Source organism: Pongo abelii, chromosome 7 (assembly GCF_028885655.2).
Source record: "Pongo abelii isolate AG06213 chromosome 7, NHGRI_mPonAbe1-v2.0_pri, whole genome shotgun sequence".
NCBI lineage: Eukaryota > Metazoa > Chordata > Mammalia > Primates > Hominidae > Pongo > Pongo abelii.
This window is the reverse complement of record NC_071992.2, coordinates 117,868,630-117,888,336: the sequence shown is the minus strand read 5'-3', so window position 1 is coordinate 117,888,336 and position 19,707 is coordinate 117,868,630. Positions and strand designations below refer to the sequence as shown.

Below are 19,707 nucleotides of genomic sequence, written 5' to 3'. Positions count from 1 at the left end.
GGCTTAAGGACTCTGCGCAAAGGAAGAGAAGAATGATTAGACCTAGCTTTTTTTTTTTTTTCTCTTGTACTCTTGTATTCTTTTCTTTAAAGAAAGCTGTGGTTAAGGGAAATAATTGGTTAAGGGAAAAAAAAAATGGGAAGAAAGTCCTTCATTTGCACAGCTTGCCTTGGCCATATAAAAGACACACACCCTGAAGCAGAAGTGCTGCTGAACAGGAAGGGGGAATGGAAAGGGTTATTGGGAGATGGCTTAGTTTGGTTTCCCCAGGAAGCAAATTTTTAATAATGAATTTGGGTAGGCAAATGGGGATGTGATTATTTTGGGGGACATGCAGAATGTCTCCCAGAGTTGTATCTGGGGGTTAGGAGGTTGGTATTTATCCATCAGTTACCACTCACCATTGGCTGAGGACTGTCCTCAGGGGCTTTACTCCTCTGCTGCCTGGCTGTGTCTGTGGACTGCAAATCCCTGTGGCAGGGGAGGGGGCCTGGAGGCTAAAAGACAGAACATGCCCTGGACACAACTGGCAGAGCACTGTCAGCCCTAAAGAAGCCTGCACTCACCTCGATCTGCCTTCCAACTGCCACTGAAAACAGAGGAGTAGGTGGGATGTAGCTTAGGGAGCTCAAGGTGAGGGCTACAGAAGAATCCCTTCCCTAATGGTAGGTAGTGTGGCAGTGATGGGCTGTGATGGCCACCTGCTTCTGAAGGGAAAGATGACAAGTGCTCCTAAGGGCCTGGGCTATGAGTGAGACAGATATGGGCTCCTAAGGGCCTGGGCTATGAGTGAGACACCCCATTAATACATTAGCTCCCTAGCCAAGCCTCTGTTTTTCCATACGTAAAATGAGAACAACAGCATCTCCTTTTTAGGACTGCTTTGTGAAATAAAAGAGATAATGTGTGTAGAGTGCTTTGCAGGGCCACAGGGACAGGACTACACCTGTACATGAGAGTAGTTGTGTTAAAAGGAAAATGAAAAGCTTTTGCTTTTGTGTTAAAAGCAAAAGCAAAACAAACCAAAACCAAACCCAAACAAACCAACAAAATACAAGAAAGGAAAAGAAACAGGAAAAAAAAGGAAGATGATTGACACTTGAGGCATCTGTTATAGGAAATACGTCGCCTGTGTTCATTTCTTTCTAAATAATGTCTGCAACTATTTCAGGGCTCAGGACATGGAGTCAGGCACACGTTTTACTTGAGTGTCTGGTCCAGGCTTCTTTCTGCTCCCCCAACTCTGTGTCCTTGGTATTGCCTTGGTAGAATCTGTGGCATCAGATACACAGTATATCTGATGTTGTTAACAGGGTTATTTTAGGGCCACCAGTATGTCCTCACCAGCCTTGTGAAAAAGGCCAGACATTTGTCCGTTGGAGGAGCCTTGGTTTCTTGCTCAGATGAATGGTAAGTGAACTGCCTAAGGTCATCAACCATGTTCTTTTATAAAGTCCAAATCACCATTTGGCAGCAAATGGCTTTTTCACCCAGGGGTGGATGTTTGCTTGTTCCCTGCTTCTTGGAACCCAGATAATGAGTACTTAATTCACTATAGGCTTGGTGACCCCAAGGCCCATAAAGTCAGTGGAGTGGTCCACGCTGGTGGACATCAGGCTCAGTGACACCAGGGACAGTGGTGCTGGTGACACAGCTTTCGCCTCTGCTTATATGGTACTGATAAGGAGCTTCTAGTTCAGAAAGCAGAATCGCTAGCAAACCCCTCCAAAAAAGGAATTGTATAAGCCTTGCCATAGAAACAAATAACAACTCACAGACTAGCAATGCCACAACTTCCCTGGAATAGAAAAGGTCAAGGTAATGACCCAGGCACTTGATGTCCTGGCTGCAGACGGACACACTCCCCCACAACTTTCACACACTCACTTCATGCTGGCGAAGGATTGCTTTGAATGCTGCTATCTGGATTGCTATCTCTGGGAAGTATTTTAGAGCCAAGCCCTCATACAATTCCAGTGGGATGAATGTTTCTTACTCAATCTGCTGCAGTTTCCATTGTGTGCGCTCTGTGTTGATGGGTTGTGTGGAACAGGAGATGTGAGCTCTCCTAATTTATTAAACTGGGAGCACAGGCCCTCTCCTGCTTGCCATTTAGGGTGACGAGGGAGGAAGAGGACCCTGTGGTCAAGGAGCTGGAGGAGAGGAAAGTGCTGGCCTGGAGGCACTGTGAGCTCAGGAGCTCAAGGCACCCTGGCATTGAGCTCACATAGCCACATTTTTGTCAAATTTTCAAAATAAAGAGATTTTGCCTGTGATTGGTTAAGATCATTGTCTCTTCCCATAGGACTTACCCTTACCCTCTGTCGCATTGATCAGCAGGGAGATGGCGTTGGAGTAGCCAGAGGCATTTTGGGAATCAGACTAAAGGGAAGCTGAATTGGGGATACATTTTGTTTGGGTTTAATGAGATATATTTATGTAATTTACAGTCACTTCCATGTATACATGCATCTGGTAGTTAATAAAAATATGTTATTTTTCTGGATTATTGTGATGCTAAGCTATTCTTTAGTTTTTAAAATTTATAATTTTTGTAATTTTCTCATTTTAAAAAATACTCATATTTGTATCTAATTTTGTAACCATAATTTTTATTTATTTTTATTTTTTATTTTTTGAGATGGAGTCTCACTCTGTCACCCAGGCTGGAGTGCGGTGGTGTGATCTTGGCTCACTGCAACCTCCATCTGCCAGGCTCAAGTGATTCTTCTGCCTCAGCCTCCCGAGCAGTTGGGATTACAGGCACCCGTCACCACACTGGGCGATGTGGTTGTATTTTTGTATTTTTAATAGAGATGGGGTTTTACCATGTTGGCCAGGCTGGTCTCAAACACCTGACCTCAAGTGATCTGCCCGCCTAGGCCTCCCAAAGTACTGGGATTACAGGCCATAATTTGTATTTTTAATAAAGAGGTCTGTATTTGTGTAAGCTCAGACCCCACGAACCTGGATCTGCCTTCTCATCCCCCTCCCTGCCTCCCTCCCTTCCTCCCTCCCTCCCTTCCTTCCTCCCTCCATGCCTCCCTCCTTCCTCCCTTCCCTCCTCCCTTCCCTCCTCCCTTCCCTCCTCCCTTCCCTCCTCCCTTCCCTCCTCCCTTCCCTCCTCCCTTCCCTCCTCCCTTCCCTTCCCTTCTTCCTTTCCTTTCTTCCTCCCTCCATCCCTCCCTCCGTCCCTCCCTTCCTTCCTCCCTCCCTCCTTCCCTTCCTTCCTTCCTCCCTCCATGCATCCCTCCCTCCTCCCTTCCCTCCTCCCTTCCCTCATCCCTTCCCTTCTCCCTTCCCTTCCCCCTTCCCTTCCCTTCTCCCTTCCCTTCCTCCCTCCCTTTCTTCCTTCCTCCCTCCCTCTCTCCCTCCCTTCCTTCCTTTCTTCCTTCCTCCCTCCTTCCCTTCCTTCCTTCCTTCCTCCCTCCCTCCCTTCCTTCCTCCCTCCGTGCCTCCCTCCTTCCTCCCTTCCCTCCTCCCTTCCCTTCCCTTCCCTTCCTCCTTTCCTTTCTTCCTCCCTCCCTCCCTCCCTCCCTCTGTCCCTCCCTTCCTTTCTCCCTCCCTCCCTCCCTTCCTCCCTCCCTTCCTCCTCTTCCTCCTCCTTCTTCCCCTTCTTTAGGGATTAGAACTTTGCAATATTCACCTAGGTTCTTGATTTCTTGCTCCTATTCACATTCTCAGAATCGAGGGGAAAACATTTCATGTATATAATGGATTAAATAAGATTTTACAGAATGATTTGACAGCCCGACTATCACATAATATGGGAATACCCACAAAAGAGTGTGTCCTGAGTTCTGAGCTGCCCACTTGGAAGGCCTTCTGGATAACACTGTCTCTACCTGATCAGGCCTCCCACACCGTTCAGGCTCACCCCTCGCCTCCCCTGACACCCTGCACTCCTCCCTTTCAAGTCAGTCCTCCCAGTACACAATATATTTCACAGCACAGTGTTTTTGTATCTAATACTGTTGACTCAGCTTCTCTTTATTCATCTTTCACTAAAAATGCTAACAAATGCAAAATGCTAAATCATCAGGTTTCTCAATCTAAACTAAAGAACAACTAGAGCATTAACACTGAGAGAAAAGTTGCAAGAGGCAACCACACTGAAAGTTGTAAGAAGTCCTGAAAATGAATAAACAGGAGATCAATAAAGGAAAAAACTCCTGAAAGTTAATGAAGAGAAAGGAAAAAAATAAAACACAGAAAACTTAAAAAAAAAAAAAAGTGTCCATAGCCTGAGCCCATTTGGTTTAGAGGCGAGCAGGTATTTGCACTTCAAAGTACCTGAGGGCAGCATCGTAGAATCTCTGATGTTCATATTGGTTGATGTGTGGAGTTGGTATATAAAAGGCAAAAATTTGAAAAATTATCATCCAAAGAGGTATATGTTTTAAAGGTTTCATTTTAACAGGATCTCTGTGGTCAAAGAGGCTTACTTCTGTGGCATACATTATTTTTCAGTAATATTAGTCAAACAAGATGGTATTGTACTAAATTAATGGAATTACGGGAAAGTACAGCATAATAGTTAAGACTAAATTAGGAGTGGGACAAGCCTGGCCATAAATTCTAGTTCTTCTACAGGGTGAGCTGTGGGAACTTTTCAATCTTCATTTTCTTAGAAGATGAGCATCATAATCTCTACATCTCAGGATCATTGAGAGATTGGACAATCTTAATTAGTTATTAATTAAGTTCTGTTGAGGACTTATAATACAGTTGCTGTGTGAGGCTTTTTGGAAGATCATTTTTCAGTTAGTTCCTGGCTTGTCATTCAAATTGCAGTCCTGACAGATTTCCAGTGTTGCAAGAGTTTAGCACTTCATCAGTCATTTAGGCATTAAATAGACATGAAAATATTTGTTAAAATATTTTCTCTTCTGTTATTTTTAGGTTTTTTAAAAATATGTTTTCCCCGAGAGTAATAGGAGAACAGGTTGCACTGAGAATAAAATCCACATTCCACCCAGGCCCTGACTTTGGCTTGGGTTTGGGCTCTCCCCTGTAGTGGTCAGAGCAGCTGAAGTCTGGGATTGGATGCCCTACCAAAGCCACATGGAGCTGGGAGGACACTTCCACAAGGACAGGACACTGGGTAGACACAACTGCCTGGATTTCATAGACCCATTGCAAGGGGCTCCTTGCAATCTTCTCTTGCCTGATTTTTCCACTTCTTGCCTCGGTGGGCCTCATATCATGCCACTTTCTTCTGTACCCACTGCACAGATGTCGGACCATGCCATACCCTTTCCCATCTCTGGGCCTTTGCACGGGCTGTTCCCTCTGCTTAGATTGCCCTTCCCTGACTCTTGGCGAGGTTGGCTCCTCCTTACCCTTCACTTCTCCACTTAGTAGATCCTTGCTCAGACACCTTCATCACACGCAGATCCTTCTCTGCTGCACTGCATCTCAGGTCTGACTTATCTGCTGCAGCTCCCTGACAACAGTGCAGGCTTGTTGTATGGATATGTTTGTTTACTTGTATTCCATCCATCCCCGCATCTAGACTGTACGCTCCACCAGATCGGGGACTTTGCTCTTCTGTTGGTGGGACATTCCTGGTGCCTGGCACAGAGCCTGACACATTCCGGCCCTGAGATGTTTTCTAAATGACTGATAATGAATGAATAATAAACTGGTGAAGAGGTAAAATGAGGTGGGAGGAGGTGTGAGGGTGGGTGATGGAGGATGGCAAGGTGAGGATCATGCTAGTGGGTAAATAAACTTGCTGGGATCTGGTCCCTGGTGGGAAGTGACTGCAAACCAGCAATACTCAGAGTGAAGGAGGAAGCCACGGGAGAACAGGGCCAGTGTCTGTTAATTGAAGAAAGACTCTGGGGCCACTTGTTTCAGGCATCTGTTTTAGCTCTTCTCAATAGGACAGCGACTGTTCTAATTTCTTTGTATGGTAGAGGAACAAAAAATAATAACCTATAACACAATTCAGAACATGAGAAAAGCATTCCTGGAAAGTGGCCACAGAAACTAGTGCCACTTCCCTTAACACCACTCATTCCCTAGGGAGACCCACCACCTCCTTATCCCTAACCCTAACCCTACCTGGCCATGATACAAGTGGCATTTCTAGTTGTTTATGACATGCTAACACTTGTGTTTCCCAGGAGTTCAGTAAGCCTAAGTAGGGGGAAGAGTGGGGGGAAGTTGTTAAGACTGTCGTCTTTGAAGCTGAGCGCTGGCTCTGCCACCTGGTAGATCGTCAGCTTGGACATATTATTTAACTTTCTTAAGTTAAAGAACTTAAAATTTTAAACTTATTTAAAATGGAAATAGTCACTAATAGAGACGGTTCTGAATATTAAATTGGATAACTCATATAAAGAGCTTAGCTCAGTACCTGTGCATGGTTAGTGTCAAATAAAAATTTATTCCTGAGTCCTTCCAAGCCACAATTATCTTCTAATCAGCCCCTGTGGTTGTAGAAAGCTTAGCATGTAATCAACAGAAATAAACTGAGACTACTGGAGCCAGAAAAGAAAAGTTTATTGGAAGGCTATTAATAGCTGAAAGAACTGAGGGAAGAGCTGACCAAACAGGCCTCGGGAAAGATGAGAACCAGGGGAACTGGGGGTCCCAGGAGCAGGAATTCATGAGCCATCTTTCCAAGGTCCTGCCGCTGCTGATGGCTCTGCTGCCAGTGTTCTTGTTCTTGTTGGCTGCAGATTTAAATGCCCAGGAGGGAGAATCAGACAGACTGCAGTGGCCTGGGGCTCTCCCCTGTGGTCAGAGGAGTTGAAGTCTGGGATTGGTTGCCCCACCAAAGCCACATGGAGCTGGGAAGACAGGTCCACAAGGACAGGACACCGGGTAGACACAACTATCTGGATTCCATAGACCCATTGCAAGGGGCTCCTGAGGACCTTCCCAGTGAGTGTCTCTTGCCTGATTTTTCAGCTTCTTACTTATCAACATTTAATTGCCTTTAATCATAGGCCCAGCATCATTTCCTCCTGTCTTTCCAGACAATCAATCATTCCTTCTTTTGAATGACCTCTATAATGTTGATTCACTCATACATTCATTCAGTATGCTGTGTGAAGCTTCTTTTACAGGAACAGAGTTACTGCATATTTATTGAGCACCTATTAGGTATGGGGTTCTGTTCTGGGGGCTGGTTTAGCTCAGTGACTCAAAGAAATCCCATGCCCTCAAGGACATGTCATTGGCACCATTGCCACTTGATGTTATATATCTATTTAACATATAAATAATGTGTCTGTGATTCAGACAGCCATAAATAAATAAATAAATACATAACCCAAAGTGGCAGTGGTGCTAATGAGCCAAGCGCTAATGAGAGGGGGAATGAGTGTAGAGTGTGAGGGGGTGTTGCTCACACTGGTTATTCATGTTTATATGTGTCTATCCTTCAACTGATCATGTTTTATTACTTTATTTTTACTTGTCTGCCATAAATGACTAGCTGGCTTCTGCCTTCTGAAGTGAGCACCTTAAAGTACCTTACCCCTGCCTCTTGGTGGATGCTGAATAAATGTTTGTTGAATGAATGGATAAATACACCCCTTATAGTCTGGCTGTCAGATGTCTGTATTTTTCTGCATGTGAAGCACCCAGCCACTCTTCCAAGGGGAGCATTGCAGATGACATGGACAGAAGGGAGAATTATGCCTGGCTCTGCCCTCTTGGATACTCTATAATGTTTTTGGCTGGCTGATTGACTTAACCCTCATTTAGCCAGTCTCTCTTCTCTGGAATGAGGTTGGTTTCCTTGTGTTATTTTTTTTCTTTTGTCATACATGCTTTCTGAATTTAAGACCAACTCTGAGATATAAATGAGGAAAATATTCATCCCTCACAACTGAAGTCACAGAATCAACATCGGAATGAATCACAGCATCTGAAGGAACCTCAGGAGAGTGGCAATAACAAGGGTCCTTTAAGGGAAGCCTGAATCCTCTTAAATCTATATTTAATGTCTATGTTTATGAAAATGGAAAGAACTAGATGAATCCTCATTTAAGGACTCAATCTAAAAGTAGGCAACAAGACAATGGAATGCTTTAAAATATTTTTTCGACATTTGTGTAAAATGGAGCAGTGTGGATTGTATGCTGTTCAGACATGGCCTCCAGCTTAGCAAGATCTCTGGTTTTTCACTGCAGACCAACGAATGACGGCCATTGACACAGGTCTCTGGTCCTGATGGTAGCTGTGTTTATAAATGGTCAGCTGTGTTGTGCGTATATTTAGCTTATGCTAAGTGCCCCTGAGAGGATGAATATGATCTGTTTCCAGTTTAGTTATGATTTGGAACATGGTAGATTTTTTCCAGATGAATATATACTAAGCCTTTTCCACTTCCTGAGGAAAGTTAGGCTTGGATTCTGAACTGCAAATTGCCAAACTTGTTAAATCAAATTAAAACCAAATGTAAAGTGCTGTTGACTCTATTTACAAGCACTTGTCAGAATATACTGTACTGCTCAATGAAAATGCCATGTTTTGAGTGAAAGATTAGATACCAGTGCTGACAGACCAGAAACCATTTCATTCACCATTAGCATGAATAGATGATATGGCTGACTGGTAGGATGGTTAGAAATAATGGCTAAATGGTATTGGTGACTATACAGTATCTTTATATAATATTAAAACTTTTCAAAGCCATTTTTATCTAAATGTTCTCAGAGTTTCATATCTCCAAGGATGCAAGAATACACATGATGGTAAAGATGGGAACAATAGACCCTGGGGATCAATGGATGCGGAAAGAAGTTGGGAGGCCTAGGCTGAAGAACTGCCTATTGGGTACTCTGCTTATGGCCTGGATGATGGGATTGTTGGGACTCCAAGCCTCAGCATCACATAATTTACCCATGTAGCAAATATGCACATGTATCCTTTAATCTATAATAAAAGTTGAAATAAAAAAGAAACTATCTTTCTAATAACATTATCAGCCCTGATAAATGTTAACAAAGTCTGTAAAATAGTCAAGCTCAAATATTCCATGTTACATATTCTATTTGAAACAAAGGAAAAAATGGGATGCTAGTCAATACTTTTAATAATGCAAATAGAACCCCAGTACTAAATGTAAGAGAAAGAACTTATTTTTAAACATTTAATTATGTACAAAGTCCCTTTAAAAAAACCTTCAAACCAAAATATATAAAGTATTGTAACCATTATCACTATTACAAAAGGATTCTCTCCAGGCTACTGAGAAAGCAAATTTGGCCAGCTACATTTATTTGTTTATTCATAAGCCATACATTTCTTGATAGAGATCTTAAGGGAAAAGTTAGGACCAACTTGACATAGATGTCAGAACTGGAAGGGACTTGACAGCAATTACACATAATTTTCTGCGTATAGAGAGCTAGTGATAGTGAGCGACTGCTCCAAGGTCACTTATCTGCTAATCAGTGGCCAAGGTGGGGTTAGACCCTAGACTTCCATTTCTGTGCTCTTTCTATCTTACCTCCTTGCCTCTTGGGAGTGAGACAGATTAGCAAGACAAATTTGTAGTTGTCTTAGTCTTTTCATGCTGCTATAACAAAATACTCGCAACTGGGTAATTTACAAAGTACAGAAATTTATTTCTTGCAGTTCTGGAGGCTGGGAAGTCCAAGATCAAGATGCCAGCAAATGTGTCTGGTGAGGGCTGCTGTCTACCTCCAACATGGTGCTTCTTCTTGTGTCCTCACTTGGTGAAAGGGACAAAAGGACAAAAAGGGCCAAATGCTGTGTGAAGCCCTCTTTTATAGGAGCCTTAATTCCATTCATGAGGGATGAGCCCTCATGATGTAATTAACCTCTTAAAGCCCCACCTTTAATACTACAGTAGTCCTCCCTTGTCCATAGTTTCACTTTCCTAGATACAGTATAATAAGATATTTTGAGAGAGAGAGAAATAGAGACCACATTCACGTGATTTTTAATACAGTATAGTGTTACAGTTATTCTATTTTATTATTGGTTGTGGTTAATCTCTTACTGTGTGTAATTTCTAAATTAAACCTTATCATAGGTATGTATGTATAGAAGAAAAACATAGTATATATAGAAAACATAGTATGTATCAGATTCAGTACTATTTGAGGTTTTAGGCATCCACTTGGGGTTCTTGGAATGTATATTCCCTGTGGATAATGGGGCACAACTGTATTGTACTGGAGATACTATGTTTCAACACAAATTCTGTAAAGACACAAAAATTCAAGCCATGGCAGCAATCTGTAGAATGATTTTTTTTTACATATATATTTTAATGAAAGCAGGTATTATGTGAAGGATGAAATATATACTCTGTCGTTATTATCCTTGTGCTCCTACATGTTCCTGCTGTTTCAATCCCATTTTCACTATTTTCTCATTAATTGCTGGGAACAAATAGGTAAGATAGGATGTGTTTCAATGTGCTTCTGTGAGCAGGTCAATGAAACGTGTCCAATAATGTAGAAAATAGAATTCTTCTTCTCTTGGTCTCACCCAGTTGTCTTACACATCACCAAGTAGCTTGGTATTTAATGGGCTGTCCATTCTGATGCTACAGAAATCTGTCAGGGTTGTATCATAGGTCAGCTCTAGTCACCGCTCATTTATTTATCTTGTCATTTAACCAAGCACTTTTTTTTTTTTCATGAAGCATCATCTTTTCCAGAGACACCATTTTTTTTTCAGTAAAATCTCAAAGTCTAAAATTGAGTTAATTATATTTTAAATCATAAAACACTTTAAATTCACTTTGACGTGTTTTCATATCTTAGAGGCTGAGGCAGGAGAATTTCTTGAACCCCAGAGGCAGAGGTTGCAGTGAGCTGAGATTGTGCCACTGCATTCCAGCCTAGGCAATAGAGGGAGACTCTGTCTCAAAAAAAAAAAAAAAAAAAAAAAAAAAAGTACTTTTCAAGTTGTATCATGTTTGGGTGTCAACAATATAACTTTGAGATGAAGGAATATACATAAAAATTATTTCACAAATTTTTTCTCAGTTAAAAAATCATACTTGGAAAGATTACATTTTATTAAACCAAACATCTTCTATAGTATCTATATTATTAAAATGTACAGGTTAGTATGAGTAAGGAAAAAATTAAGAATCTGTCTTAGATAAGAATTCTTAGATTGTTGGAACTAGAAATAAAGTAATAGCTATAATTTGTGGAACATTCCAAGGTTCAATAACTTGCATGAAATCCTTACCACTGACATATACCACTTCTAGTCTATGTTTAAAGGGACACCTTTATTAACTCTTTGGTAAAGTCCTGATTTCTGCTTTAACAGTATTCAGTTCTCTATTAAGTGCTTAGAGGAATATGAGTCCTTGGTGTATTGACTGAGGTGCATTTTGTAGTTATTGGTACATCACCAAATATACAGAAATTGGTAGTTATGTGTTTTTCTAATGTTTTCCTAACATGTCAGTTGGGATACCTTTTCTTCTTTTATTATTACAATTAATTTTTTAATAAAAAAGGGATTTTAGAAATCCAAACAATTGCACATTTATTAATATTTTATTCCTAATAAAAGTGATACTTTGATATTTAAGAATTCAATAATATAATTTGAGATTTTTTTTTTTTTTTTTTACAGATTTCTGAAGAGGGCTTTGGTCCTCTTAATAGCTTTGAAATTGCACTTGACAGACTAATTAGATTGTCTAGACTGGCACTCTCAGAGGTACTTAATTGCACTTTTTATGTCAGACACAAAATCTGAGAGACTACTCCTTCCTTGTGCCCATTAGTAATGGGATCCAATAGATCACACCCACTTCCTTGAAGCCTTCTCAATCAGACATGCTGAATTAGTCCTTTCACAGGCTAACTAATCATTCAGTTCTTTTGATACCCTCCTTCCCTATGAATCTAACCAATATAATATTCCTATTTATTGACTCATTTTATTGTAATTTCCTATTGTCACATTACATGGACTGCGTCAGCTAGTTCCTTTTTTTTCCAACTTTTATTTTAGATTCAGTGGGTATATGTGCAGGCTTGTTCCTGGTATATTGCATGATGCTGAGGTTCGGGGTATCAGCGATTCTGTCACCCAGGTACTGAACATAGTACCCAATGGTTAGTCCTTCAACTCTTCCCCCATTTCTCCCTCTCTCCTCTAGTAGTCCCTGATGTCTATTGTTCCCATTTTTATGTCCATGTGTACCAATGTTTAGCTCCCACTTATAAGTGAGAACATGTGATCTTTGGTTTTCTGCTCCTGTGTTAATTCACTTAGAATAATGGATAATGGACTCCAGCTGTATCCATGTTGCTGCAAAGAACATGATTTCATTCTTTTTTATGACTGCATAGTATTCCATGGTATATATGTACCACATATTTTTTAATCTAATTCACCATTGATGGGCACCTAGGTTGATTCCATGTCTTTGCTATTGTGAATACTGTTGTGATGAATATGTGACTTCATGTGTCTTTTTGGTAGAATGATTTATTTTCTTTTGAATATATACTCAGTAATGGGATTGCTAGGTGAAATGGTAGTTCTGTTTTAACAACTTTCTTAAGGTTTTTAATTCTTAAAGAATATTTCTTTGAGAAATCTCCAAACTGTTTTTTCTTCCCCTTGAGACAAGGTCTCACTCTTTCACTCGGGCTGGAGTGCAGTGGCACAATCATGTCTCACTATAGCCTGGACCTCCTGGGCTCAAGTGATCTTCCCACTTCAGCCTCCCAAATAGTTGGGACTACAGGCATGCACCACCACACTCAGCTAATTTTTGTATTTTTTGTAGAGGTGGAGTTTTGCCATGTTGTTCAGGCTGGTCTTGAATTCCTGGGCTCAAGTGATCCGCCCACTTTGGCCTCCCAAAGTGCTGGGGCTTCAGGCATGAGCCACCATGCCCAGCCCCAAACTGCTTTTCTACGGGGGTTGAACTAATCTATATTCCCACCAACAGTGTGTAAGCATTCCCTTTTCTTTGTAGCCTCACCAGCATCTTTTGTTTTTTGACTTTTTAATAATAGCCATTCTGACTGGTGTGAGATGGTATCCCATTGTGGTTTTGATTTGCATTTCTCTGATAACTGGTGATTTGAAGCATTTTTTCATGTTTGTTGGCTGCTTGTAGTTTTCTTTTGAGACATGTCTGTTCATGTTTTTTGCCTTTTTTTTTTGCTTGCCTGCTGAGTTTAAGCTCCTTATAGATTCTGGATATTAGAGCTTTGTTGGATGCATAGTTTGCAAATATTTTCTTCCATTCTGTAGATTGTCTCTTTACTCTGTTGATAGTTTCTTTTGCTGTGCAGAAGCTCTTTAATTAGTTCTCATTTGTCAGTTTTTGTTTTTGTTGCAATTGCTTTTGAGGGCCTAGTCATAAATTCATTTCCAAGGCTGATGTCCAGAATGGTGTTTTCTAGGTTTTCTTCTAGGATTATTATAGTTTGAGGTCTTACATCTAAATCTTTAATCCATCTTGAGTTAATTTTTTTATATGATGAAAGGTAGGGGTACAGTTTCATTCTCTTGCATGTGGCTAGCCAGCTATCCGAGCAGCATTTTTTTAATAGGAAGTCCTTTCCCCGATGCTTATTTTTGTTGACTTTGTTGAAGATCAGATAGCTGTAGGTGTGCAGCTTTATTTCTGTGTTCTCTATTCTGTTCCATTGGTTTATGTGCCTGTTTTTGCACTAGTACCATGCTGTTTTGGTGACTATAGCCATATAGTATAGTTTGAAGTCAGATAATGTGATGCCTCCAGCTTTGTTCTTTTTGCTTAGGATTGCTTTGGCTATTTGGGTTCCTTTTTGGTTCTATATAAATTTTAGAATTATAGAATTTGGTTCTATGTGAATTTCACTTATCATTCTGTGAAAAATGATGTTGGTAGTTTGATAGGAATAGCATCGAATCTCTAGATTGCTTTGGGTAATATGGACAGTTTAACAACATTGATCCTCCTAATTCATGAGCATGGAATGTTTTAACATTTGTTTGTGTCACCTGTGATATCTTTAGGCAATGTCTTGTAGTTTTCCTTGTAGAGATCTTTCACTTCCTTGGTTAGATGTTTTCCTAGGTATTTGTGTGTGTGTGTGTGTGTGTGTGTGTGTGTCTGTGTGTGTGTGTGTGGCTACTGTAAATGGGCTTGTGTTCTTGATTTGGCCCTCAGCTTGAACATTGTTAGTGTATAGAAATGTGACTGATTTTTTACATTGATTTTGTATCCTGAAACGTTACTGAAGAAGTTTATCAGTTGCAGGAGCCTTTGGACAGAGTCTTTAGGGTTTTCTAGGTATAGAATCATATTCTCTGTGAAGAGATATAGTTTGATTTCTTCTTTTCCTATTCGGATGCCTTTTAGTTCTTTCTCTTGCCTGATTGCTCTGGCTAGGACTTCCAGTATTATTAAATAGATTGAATAGGAGTGGAGAGAGTGGGCATACTTGTCTTTTTCCAATTCTCAAGGGTAAGGCTTTTAGTTTTTGCCCCTTCAGTATGATATTGGCTGTGGGTTTATCATAGATGGCTCTTAATATTTTGAGGTATGTTCTTTCGATGCCTAGTTTCTTGAGGGTTTTTATCATGAAGAGATGTTGGATTTTATCAAAAACTTTTTGTGTTTTTCAAGATGATCATATGGTTTTTGCTTTTAATTGTGTTTATGTGGTGACTCAGATTTATTGATTTGCATATGTTGAACGAAACTTACACCTTAGGAATGAAGCCTACTTGATCATGGTGAATTAACTTTTTGATGTGCTGTTGGATTTAGTTTGCTAGTATTTTGTTGAGGATTTTTGCTTCTGTGTTTATCAGAGATATCAGCCGGAAGTTTTCTTTTTTGGTTGTTGTGTCTTTGTCAGGTTTTGGTATCAGAGTGATGCTGGCTTTGTAGAATGAGTTAGGGAGGAGTTCTTTCTCCTCAATTATTTGGAATAGTTTCAATAAAATTGGTACCGGCTCTTCTTTGTACATCTGGTAGAATTTGGCTGTGAATCCATCTAGTCCTGAGGTTTTTGTTGATAGATAGGGTTTTTTTAAAATTACTGCTTCAAGTTCAAAACTTGATGTCGGTCTGCTAAGGGTTTCAAGTTCCTTCTAATTCAGCCTTAGGAAGTTGTGTGTTTCCAGGAATTTACCCATTTTCTCTAAATTTTCTAGTTAGTATGCATAGAATTGTTCATAATAGTCTCTGAGGATCTTTTGTATTTCTGTGGGATTCATTGTAATGTCACCTTTGTCATTTGTGATTGTGCTTATTTGTATCTTCTCTTTTTTTTTGTTAATCTAGCTAATGGTCTATCAATCTTGTTTATCCTTTCAAAGAAACAACTTTTAGTTTTGTTGCTTCTTCATATGAATTTTTGGGTCTCAACTTTGTTCATTTCTGCTCTGATTTTATTTATTTTCCTCTGCTAGGTTTGGGGTTACTTTGCTCTTGTTTTTCTAGATCCTCTAGGTTTGATGTTAGATTGCTAATTTGAGATCTTTTTAAATTTTTGAGGTAGGCGTTTAGTCCTATAACTTTGCTCTGCTTTTGCAGAATCCCAGAGATGTTGGTATGTTGAATCTCTGTTTTCATTTATTTCAAAGAATTTCTTGATTTCTGCCTTAATTTTATTGTTTACTGAAAGCCACTCAGAAGCAAGTTGTTAAATTTTCATGTAATTTTGTGATTTTGAGAGATCTTGGAGTTTATTTCTATTTTTATTGCACTATAATCTGAGAGTATGGTTGGTATGATTTTGATATTTTTAAATTCATTGAGACTTGCTTTACAGTTGAGAATGTGGTTAATCTTAGAGTATGTTTCATGTGCAGATGAAAAGAAGGTATATTCTATACTTGATGGATGGAGTATTCTGTAGATGTCTGTTAGTTTTCATTGGTCAAGTGTCAAATTTAAGTCCAGAAATTCTTTATTAGTTTTCTGCCTTGATGATCTGACAATGGGGTGTTAAAGCTCCCTACTATTATTGTGTGGCTGTGTGAGTCTTTTTGTAGGTCTAGAAGTACTTGTTTTATGAATCTGGGTGCTCTGATGTTGGGTGCATATATATTTAGGATAGTTAAGTCTTCTTGTTTAATTGAACTTTTTATCATTACATAATGCCCTTCTTTGTCCTTTTTTACTGTTGTTGGTGTTAACATCTGTTTTATCAGATAAAAGAACAGCAACTCCTGCTTTTTTTGTTTTGTTTTCTGTTTCCATGGTAGATCTTTCTCCAACCTTTACTTTCAGCCTATGGGTCTCTTGAAGACAGCAGACAATTGGGCCTCATTCTTTTATCCAACTTGCCACTCTGTGCCTTTTAAGTGGGAACATTTAAACCACTTGCATTCAAGTAATAGTGATATGTAAGGTTTTGATCATATCATAAGTTGTTAGCTGTTTGCTTTGTAGTTTCTATTTTGTAGTTGTTTTATAGAGTCTGTGGGCTATGTACTTAACAGTGCTTTTGTGGTAGCAAGTATCATTCTTCTGTTTCCATGTTTAGAACTTTCTTAAAGATCTCTCATAAGGCTGGTCTAGTGGTAATGAATTCCCTTAGCACTTGCTTGTCTGGAAAATATTTTATTTAACCTTCTTTTATGAAGCTTAATTTGGTGGGATAGTTCTTTTTTTGAATATCCCTAAACTTTGATACATCTGGAAGGCAGCTCATCTGGTGCTTGGTCTGAACTGATAATGAAGGCCCACATTCTTGAATATTCCTTCACTTAACTCTCATATCCTCTTCCAAGGAGTTATAAATATTAACAAGAAGTCCATTCCAGGTTCCGCATTGTTTCAGTCTCTGCTTTCTTTTCTCAGGGAGTCCATTTTGCTGAACCTCACCTCCACCCCAACCTGCACTCTCTTTTCCAAAACACATTATTAACAAGTAGTAAATCATGTCATGGGATGTCAGTCTCCCAGTGTTCTGCCATTAAAATAGGTGGGATAATGACCTCAGGACAAAGTTTCCTTTAAGATACTTGCATTTACCATTATTGTTTTGCATGTTTTCTTTCAGATTATCTCAACTTTATTCTCCTGGGACCACTCATTGGTGACAGTCAGAAAGTAAGTGTATATTTAAAATTTTCTTCTTAGCTATAAATGGAAATCTCAGTTTTGTTCAGTGGTTTTCACAAGAGACTGTTCTGTTCAAATGTTTTATCAAGAATAGTAGCATAATGAGTGGGAGTTTCGTATATATAAAAGATACTAAAGCCCCTTTAAAAAATTTATGGAAATGATAAATAAATAGAAATGAAGTAAATAAGGTACTGCCTGCCTATCACCTTTGAATATTACTTATAGCATAATAAAGTATATTTGCAACCACTGAGTGGAGTAGTTTTTATATGACATCTTCATCCCAGGCAGCTGCCAGAGTCTTCTCAAGGGGTACATTACAACAGCATCCTCCTTTATGTTAAATTGGGTCATATTCCAAGAGGTATCTCAAATGGCATTAAGCACCAATTAACAGATATCAGATAGTCTGGCACCTAATGGGCACATAACAGATTTGTATTAGAGGATGAACGTGTGGGTGAATTAATTCATCAATTTGTATGGCAGCTCTGCAAGGTCCTCACCACTGCAAGGCAATGTAGGAGTTGGCTCCAAATCTAACTCCAATGTGGTTAGCTCCAAATATGGATCCAGATACTTGGGTTCAATTTCGGTTCTGTTGGTTACTATCTGGGTGACTATGGAACACATCCAAATATCTGTTTCTTGTTTTTTTCATCCATAAAATGAGACTAATACCATATTTTGTTGTTATGAGATTATTACAAGGATTAAATGAGTTGATATTTTCAAAGTGCTTAAAACAGTGACTGGCACATGGCAATCACTGCAAAAATGTTTGTCAAATAAATTAAAATAAATTAAGAATATAGGGACATTCCAAGGTCCCATATTTAGAGATTGAGAAACTGGTTTGGTCTGGAAGCAAACAATACATACCTATTTCCCAGATCTGGGTTTCTAATACTATTTTCCAATGAAATGAGCCAGGGTTCCTTGGAGAAATGGCTGATTTAAGACTGTGGCAGGAAATATACAAGATGAGCCTGGAGCATCTTGTAGTGCCATAAAGTAAAGAAGTGCGAAAAATAAAAATCCACAATGATGGTTGTATGTGAAAAGAATACAGGACCCAATTGAAAGTACTTTCAATGTCCAAAGATGGAAAATTTGAGCAAAGAAAGAAAGTTAGAATTAGGATATCACTTAAAGTACAAAATACATATCTATACTGATATAAATACATGATGAATAAATAAATCAAGAGAATGTGGAAGAATTCCAAATAATGTATGTAAGATACTCTGCCTTTCAGGGGGTAAAGCATAACCCTCCCTGGGGGCTGCACAGAATGACATTCTTTCAAAGAGTATAGTAAAGAAAGGGAGGGGAAAAAGTAACTTCACAATGGAGAAACCCGAGCAAACACTATCTCAAGCCAGGTGATTAAGGGTAAATCAGCAGTGGCAGGTCACATTGGTAGTAGGTACCCTTGACATGATGTGATGAGAAGGGCACTTTGCCTTTGTGATCTTCCTCCCCAAAATACTTGATCTAAGTCTAATCATGAGAAAAGCATAAGACAAATTCCAATAGAGCGACATGCTACAAAATATCTGACCAGTACCCCTCAAAGCTGTGAAGGTCATCAGAAACAACTGAAGTCTGAGAGATAGTCACAATCAAGAGAAGCCTAAGGAGACATGATGACTCAATGTAATGTGGGATCCTGGACCAAAAACAGGACGTTAGGTAAAAACTAAGAAAGTTTGACTAAAGTATGGAGTTCAGTTCACAATAATGTATCAACATTGGTTCATCAAATGTGATAAATGTACCATGCTAATGTAAGATGTTAATATTTGGGAAAACTGGGTATGGGGTATACAAGAACTTTTCTGTATTATCTTTATAATTCTGTAAATCTAAAACTTTGAAAATAAAACGTTTATTTGAAAAACAGTTAAGTAGGCCAGGTGCAGTGGCTCACTCCTGTAATCCTAGCACTTTGGGAGGCCGAGGCAGGCGGATCACTTGGGGTTGGGAGTTCGAGACCAGCCTGGCCAACATGGAGAAGCCCCATCTCTACTAAAAATACAAAGTTAGCCGGGCATGGTGGCGCATGCCTGTAATCCCAGCTACTCAGGAGGCTAAGGCAGGAGAATTGCTTGAATCCAGGAGGCGGAGGTTGTGGTGAGCCGAGATTGTGCCCTTGCACTCCAGCCTAGGCAACAAGAGCGAAACTCTGTCTCAAAACAAGCAAAACAAAACAGTTAAGTAGACACACCAAAACCAAAAACAACAAAAATGAAAACAAACAAAAAAACTGATTTGGAGGTATACCCTCCAATTTTTAAGTACCAAAATAAAAGAATTTTGATATTTTGAAAAATGTTGAGTCCAATTCATTTGTGTTTCAAGACTCACTCATGGAGAATGATATTCTGCATTCAAGTTTTGAATTGGATAAAGGTATACACATGTATAAAGCATTCTGCTAGATTTCTGTTATCCTCAACAGCAGAAAGAAAATAATAATTGGCAAATCAGAGCTTTTTTTCAAGAATGGCTGTTATTTGAGTTCAAAGTGGATTATGACGTGTGTTAGTTGTGTATTGCTGCATAACAAATTGCCACAAATATAGTGACTTAAAACAATGAGTATTGTGCTCCATCTTCTTGGGTCAGGAGTCTGAGTGCAGCTTGGGCCTCTG

At 39.5% G+C, this 19,707-nt stretch overlaps 1 protein-coding gene across 1 annotated transcript in view; it reads left to right on the top strand.

Moving 5' to 3' along the window:
* NCALD (neurocalcin delta) overlaps nucleotides 1–19,707 on the top strand; it is a gene marked incomplete at its 5' end in the record, with an annotated part of 333,310 nt that overhangs the window by 89,028 nt on the left and 224,575 nt on the right. The window contains 1 exon segment of the mRNA NM_001132260.1: nucleotides 16,986–17,035.